Source organism: Hippoglossus stenolepis, chromosome 21, assembly GCF_022539355.2.
Source record: "Hippoglossus stenolepis isolate QCI-W04-F060 chromosome 21, HSTE1.2, whole genome shotgun sequence".
In the NCBI taxonomy this organism is placed as follows: Eukaryota; Metazoa; Chordata; class Actinopteri; order Pleuronectiformes; family Pleuronectidae; genus Hippoglossus; species Hippoglossus stenolepis.
The window spans coordinates 12544-18927 of NC_061503.1; positions in this window are offsets into that span (position 1 = coordinate 12544).

The following is a 6384-nucleotide window of genomic DNA, read 5'->3' on the forward strand; positions in this document are numbered from 1 at the left end:
GCCTGGTCGCTTGATACTCAAAATGCAGTCAGCCAATCAGAGGAGGGCCTCATTAATAATTAATGAGGCAGGCAAAAACTGTCTGTTGTGGTTGGAGCTCCAGAGAGAGGCAGAAGAGGGGACACGGTAATCCACATTGCGATAGTTTTACAACCACTGATATGTCATCTTAGGGGTACTAATAACTCAAATTAAATCCCAGAAAAGTGTAAAATATGGGGCCTTTAAGTATTTTAAATCAGGTAAAATATTCTTTGAATTCATTAAAAATAATTCCATGCTGCAAATTTTGTTTAAACTGGATTTGGAAAAAAGTATAGATCTACATTACCCAAGGCCTTCAGGCACCCGGGACCCTAACTTAACCCTTGTGTTGTCCCTGCTTCCCCCGGCTGTTGGCCCCCTCACATAGCCCACCCCATATTGGGATGCACATGTAGGGCAATAGACAAGTGAGCAGCCCTTGCAGATGTATTTGTTACACCCGCGGCACACGGTGTGAGTTTTACAGTCCTTTTTCCTGGGGCATATCTGACACCTCTTCCTCTTACTCGCCTGGAGCGGGCTGCTGCTAGGGCTATGGAGGAGGCCGGACGCTCGGGCCAGGCCGTAGTCAAAGCCCTCTGTGCGGCGGCGGCGGCTTACAGCCTTCACAACCGCGGCGGACGCTTCCGTGCGGGGGATGCGCTCCCTTCGTGCGATGAACGGAGTCACAAGAGCCTTTCCCAGCTGCTCTAGGAACACCCTCCGCTTGTTCCGCTTGCCCGGCATCCAGTCTGGGTTGATCTCTCTCCATATCACGAAGGCGTTGTAGGAAGAGATGTCGAGAATGTTGTGAAAGGGGCCAGCGCGCGGCCATCCTCCTGCAGCTGTACGTTCTGATCACCTTGTCTAGGTTGTCCACGCCACCTTTGTTGCGGTTGTAGTCCAGGACGATGACCGGTTTCCCGTCCTCACGGTCGCTGATGTCGGCCTCGGGGTGCCGTGTGCTCAGGAGCACCACATTCCTGTTTTCTTTGGGATGTAGGACACCAGAGTGGCGGTGGGCGTGAATGCGAACTTGGATGAGAACACCTCTCTTTGACCGCGAGCAGCCCGGTCGGGAGCTCAGGCTTGTTCTTCCGACCGTAATTGCTTCACGTGACGTTATGACTGTGCAGTCCCTCCGTTACATCGAGCACTACCCGCAACCCTGGTTCCGTTCTGGGCGTCCGCCGCTTGGCTTTCCGGTACACTTGCATCTTCCAAGCGTAGCTTGATTTCGCATTCTCGTGGCCACCATGACTTGATCCCGTATTTCGCCGGCTTGCTGGGCATGTACTGACGGAACGGACACCGGCCTAGGGAAAAACAGGAGGAGAAGAGATGAGAGGAGATGAGGATGAGGGACTAGCAGCCGCTATCTACATAACATAACATAATAATAATATAAAAAAAAAAGACTAACCTCTGAACGGAACCAGTTGCATGTCCACGGTCACTTCGGCCCCGGTTGTAGAGGTGCGGTTGTGCGACACCACCGTGTCCCAGACCTCTCGCACGGCCGCCAATTTGTCCGTGGCTCGTCTTGTGCGTCTCGCCTCACGGTGCTGGCACGCAGCAGTCTGGAGTACGTGTGGAAGAGTTTTAGGCGCATCGTGGCACGAAATATCGCTCGGCCGCTCGGGGCGTCCCACCGGCTGGCGGCGGCCTCGCCCGGGACCTGTTGTACACGGCCGCTAAGATCAGCCCTGCCCTACGTAGGCGCGCAGGTCGGTCTCGTCCATCCTTTTCCATTCGTCGCCATATTTTGCGAACCCTCCCGATTCGCATCTCCAGGATGATGTTCTCTACCGTCGGCCGTGATGAACAGGCAGGCGTCGAGGCTAGGTCACCGTGCGGGATGTCGCGTGGATCGTGGGGCCCGGGGAAACACGGGCACAGGTGGACGGCCCGGAGCCGGTCGGGCAGGCAGTCACGGGCTCACTCAGGCGGATGGCCCGGAGGCTGGTCAGGCAATGCACGGGGACTCAGGCAGATGGCCCGGAGGCCGGTCAGGGACGAAGCACGGGGACTCAGGCGGATGGCCCGGAGGCCGGTCAGGGACGAAGCATGGGGACTCAGGCGGTGATAGCCGCCTCTGCAGCTGAAGGGGCGTTGTCCTCAGCCCCGGACGTGGGGCAGGAACTGGAGTAGCCGCTGCCGGGACCGACGACGCCGTAACAGGTGTGACGTCTGCCGGGACCCCGACGCCGGAACTGGAGTGGCGTCTGCCGGGACCCCGACGCCGGAACTAGAGTGGCGTCTGCCGGGACCCTCCGGCGCGGGACAGGGACTAGAGTAGATACTGCGAGGACCCCCGACGCCGGAACAGGAGTGGCGTCTGCCGGGACCCTCCGGCGCGGGACAGGGACTGGAGTAGGCGCTGCGAGGACCCCCAACCCGGGACTGAAGTGGCGTCTGCCCTCCAGGTCCTCTCAAAGCACCAAAAAGTGTAATTTTAATGAAAAATTAGTCATTTAAAGGGGACATAGCATGCAAATTCCACTTTGTTAGTGCTTCTACAGGTTAATGTGGGTATCTGGCATGTCTACCAACCCAAAATCTCTGGGGAAAAACACTCGCTTTTGTTATAGTTCCTCTAAGTCAGAAACGTCATGCTTGAGCGACTTGATTGCGCTTCCTGGGTATTGTGTCGTAACAAGGAACTGGAAGTCTCCCTACATGGTCTTGGCCCACCCCCACCGTCCCCCCACACTCGTTACTTCCGTGTTTACACCGGAGGCAGCGCAGCGCCGTTCCCAAGCACGCAGCCGGGCTGTTCACACGGGACGAGCATTTCTCCGCTGGTCAGCCCGCGATTCACTCACATGTGGCATTTGTCTGGATCGTTGGGACTGGGAGGCTGCAGCAGCTGCTCGGGAGCGACCGCTCGCTCTCCCGTGCGTGAGCTGGAATTTGTGTCAGCGCCACACAGCGCACAGCAGTGTGGAAGACTTCCGCAGTGTTCAGCGCTACTGTAACCCCCGAACCCCGACATTCAACGGGTACAACAACAAGCGGAGAAAGCAGAATCGCGGGCTGACCTTATATATACAGTCTATGGGGCTGACCAGTGCGGAGAAATGCTCGTCCCGGGTGAACAGCCAGGCGGCTGCGCGCTGGAGAACGGCGCTGCGCTGCCTCGCATGTCTTCCACACTGCCAGCTGTGTGGAAGACTTCCGCAGTGTTCAGCTCTACTGTATGCCGGGTACAGTAGTTCCGCTGGTTACAGTAGTTCCGCCGGGTTACAGTAGTTCCGCCGGGTTACAGTAGTTACGCCGGGGTACACTGACGCGGCCGCTGCAGGCAGCGCAGCGCCGTTCTCCAGCACGCAGCCGCCTGGCTGTTCACACGGGACGAGCATTTCTCCGCTGGTCAGCCCCATAGACTGTATATATAAGGTCAGCCCGCGATTCTGCTTTCTCCGCTTGTTGTTGTACCCGTTGAATGTCGGGGTTCGGGGTAAATGATGGTCTTCATAGCCTCCCCCACCTCTCTTTCTCTCTCTGTCTGTCTGCTTGTGTGCTTGTAGTGCAGGGGTGTCAAACTCAAATACACAGTGGGCGAAATTAAAAATTGCTACAAGTCAAGGGCCAGACGGGTTCAACGCTTATTGAAAACTTATTGAAAGAACCTTAGTGCACATATTGAACCTGGAACTAACAAGGCCTATAGAGTATTGCCTATAAAACAACATTAATTATGAAATAAATGAAACAAAAATAATAAATAATAAATAAATAAATAAAAATAAAAGTAATAAAATCAGTTTCATTAACTGCTTATGGCTCTATCTGCAGTTTCCAGAGTAATTTCAAGTGAAAACATTTTCTACAGGCAAACAACAGCCAAAAATAATTTACTTCAAAGAAAAATCAAATGTCCTGTAGTAGCAAGAGAAAAAATGCTAAAATGAAACTGCATTAAAAACTGAAAATGCGTCAAAGCACCGTTTGCTGCTCTGTGATGCTCACTGGTCTGAGCCAGACACTTGGTGTCTCATCTTGGATACAAGTTCATCAATGTCTGGGGTCAGGCTCTGAGCTGAGGAAATCCTCAGGATTGAGTGAAGGTGCTCATCAGTAAGACGAGTCCTGTGTGAAGTTTTGTTTATCTTCATCAAAGAGAACAGTTGTTCGCACAAGTATGTGCTGCCAAACATAGAGAGCGTTTGAGCAGCCTGGGAGGCGCGCAGCTGGGGCATTGTGTCGGGGATGAAACGTGGAAACTCTGCAGCGCCACAGACTCATATTTTGCCTTCAGTGTGTCACTACATTGGAGCTCAATCAGCTCCATTTGGAGGTTTGATGGTGCGTTTTCCACGTCAGCTGCAATGGATTACTGAGCAGTTCAAACCTGCTTTTTGGCTTCAAAATCGGCAAATCGCCGTGTGAAGTCAGCACCAAGTATGCCGAGTTTTTCAGCAAACTGTGTAGTTGGGAAGGCAGCGACCTGCTCTTTCATTGTTTGGTTGGCAGTGCGAAATGGCTCAAGTTTTCCTGCAGCATCTGCGCCCACAGGCGCAGCTTGGTTTTAAAAGCCCTCACTGTAGCGTACATGTCAGTGATGACACGGCCCCGCCCCTGAAGCTGCAGGTTGAGCGCATTCAGGTGGCTCGTGATGTCACACAGAAACGCCACTTCACACAGAAATGTTTTATTTCGAGCTCTGTTGTGCCTTTCCCTTTTTGCTTTCCATGAACTCACAGATCTCCTCACGCAACTGGAAAATCTTTCCAGCACCTTTCCTGGCTTAGCCATCGCACCTCTGTGTGATAGGGCAAGTCACCATATTCTGTACTTAACTCCTCCAGAAAAGACTTGAACTGGCGGTGATTTAAACCTTTGGCTCTGATAAAGTTAACCGCTAATGTTATGATGCTCATCACATGTTCCATTTTCAAGGCTTTGCCACACAACGACTCCTGGTGTATGATGCAGTGATAAGCTGTCAACTCACTTGTGACGTTTTCCTCCTTCATCTTTTCTCGGATCCTCCCCACCAATCCACTCTTTTGACCGCACATCGCAGGCGCTCCATCTGTTGTCAGTCCCACAAGTTTATCCCACGGCAGCCCCATTTTATCTACACATCTGGACACCTCTTCAAAGAGATCTTTCCCCGTAGTTCTGCCATGCATTGGGTGTAATCCCAAAAACTCTTCTGTTACGCACAGGCTTGAGTCCACTCCACGATGAAAATTGACAGCTGGGCAGTATCAGAAGTGTCGGTGCTCTCATCCGCAGCAAGGAGTATGCAATGAAATCTTTTCCCTTTCCCACAAGCTGTTGTTGGAGATTGGCAGCAAGGTGACGCACACGGTCAGCAACGGTGTTCGGCTTAGGCTCACATTTAAAAATGCTTGCTTTTTTCTGGGCACACGCGTCCAAAACTTTAATCATGCAGTTTTTGACAAATTCCCCTCTGTAAAGGGCCGGGCTGATTTTGCAACCTCTGCTGCCACAATAAAACTGGCCTTAACAGCAGCCTCGCTTTGTGATTTGGCTTTAGTGAACATAGCCTGCTGTGACACCAGACTTCTTTTAACTCCTCTACCTTCTGTAGCCTTTGTGTCGTGTCCAGATGCTTGTATCCATCTTGGTGCTTCGTTCCATAGTGTCTTCTTATGTTGTATTCTTTCATTACAGCCACACTGTCTCCGCACAGAAGACACACAGCTTTGCCTTTACATCCGGAACATATACTGTGCCTCCCACCTGTCTTGAAAACTCCTGTTTTCAAATTCCACCTTCGTTTAGCCATTTTTGGGGAGAGGGATAGTTGAAAGTTGACACAAGTGGTATGTAATACAGACTGTGAGGCGCTGCTGTCACAAGCCCGCGAATGACGTGCCGACACACGGGCAGTGCATTGTGGGATTTGTAGTATTATCGTGGTGCGTGCGATATACCGGCGGGCCAGCTCAAATAGTAAATAGATTTTATCATGCGGGCCAAAGATAATTCATTCACGGCCGGATGTGGCCTGTGGGCCTTGAGTTTGACACATGTGTTGTAGTGGATGGGCAGAGGGGACATTTAATTATGTGATTGGGAAAATTAAAACTCCAGGACAACAAGGGTAATACAAAGTATGGGATGCATATTTGATAATTTATATCATATAAAATATGTAATTTATATCGTTTAAAATCATGGGGGAGAGGGGAGCTGGCTCATTAGCATTTAAAGGAACAGGCACTCAAAACAGGTCACTCGGTGGAGGGCTGTTTTATACAGGGTAAAAAGGGTGCTGTTTTATATGATCCTTGTGGTATTTTGACCAAAGTATGTTACAGACATTTCATTAAGACCCCAAGGAACCATATCAACTTGTGGTAAAATGGGCATGCTATGTCCCCT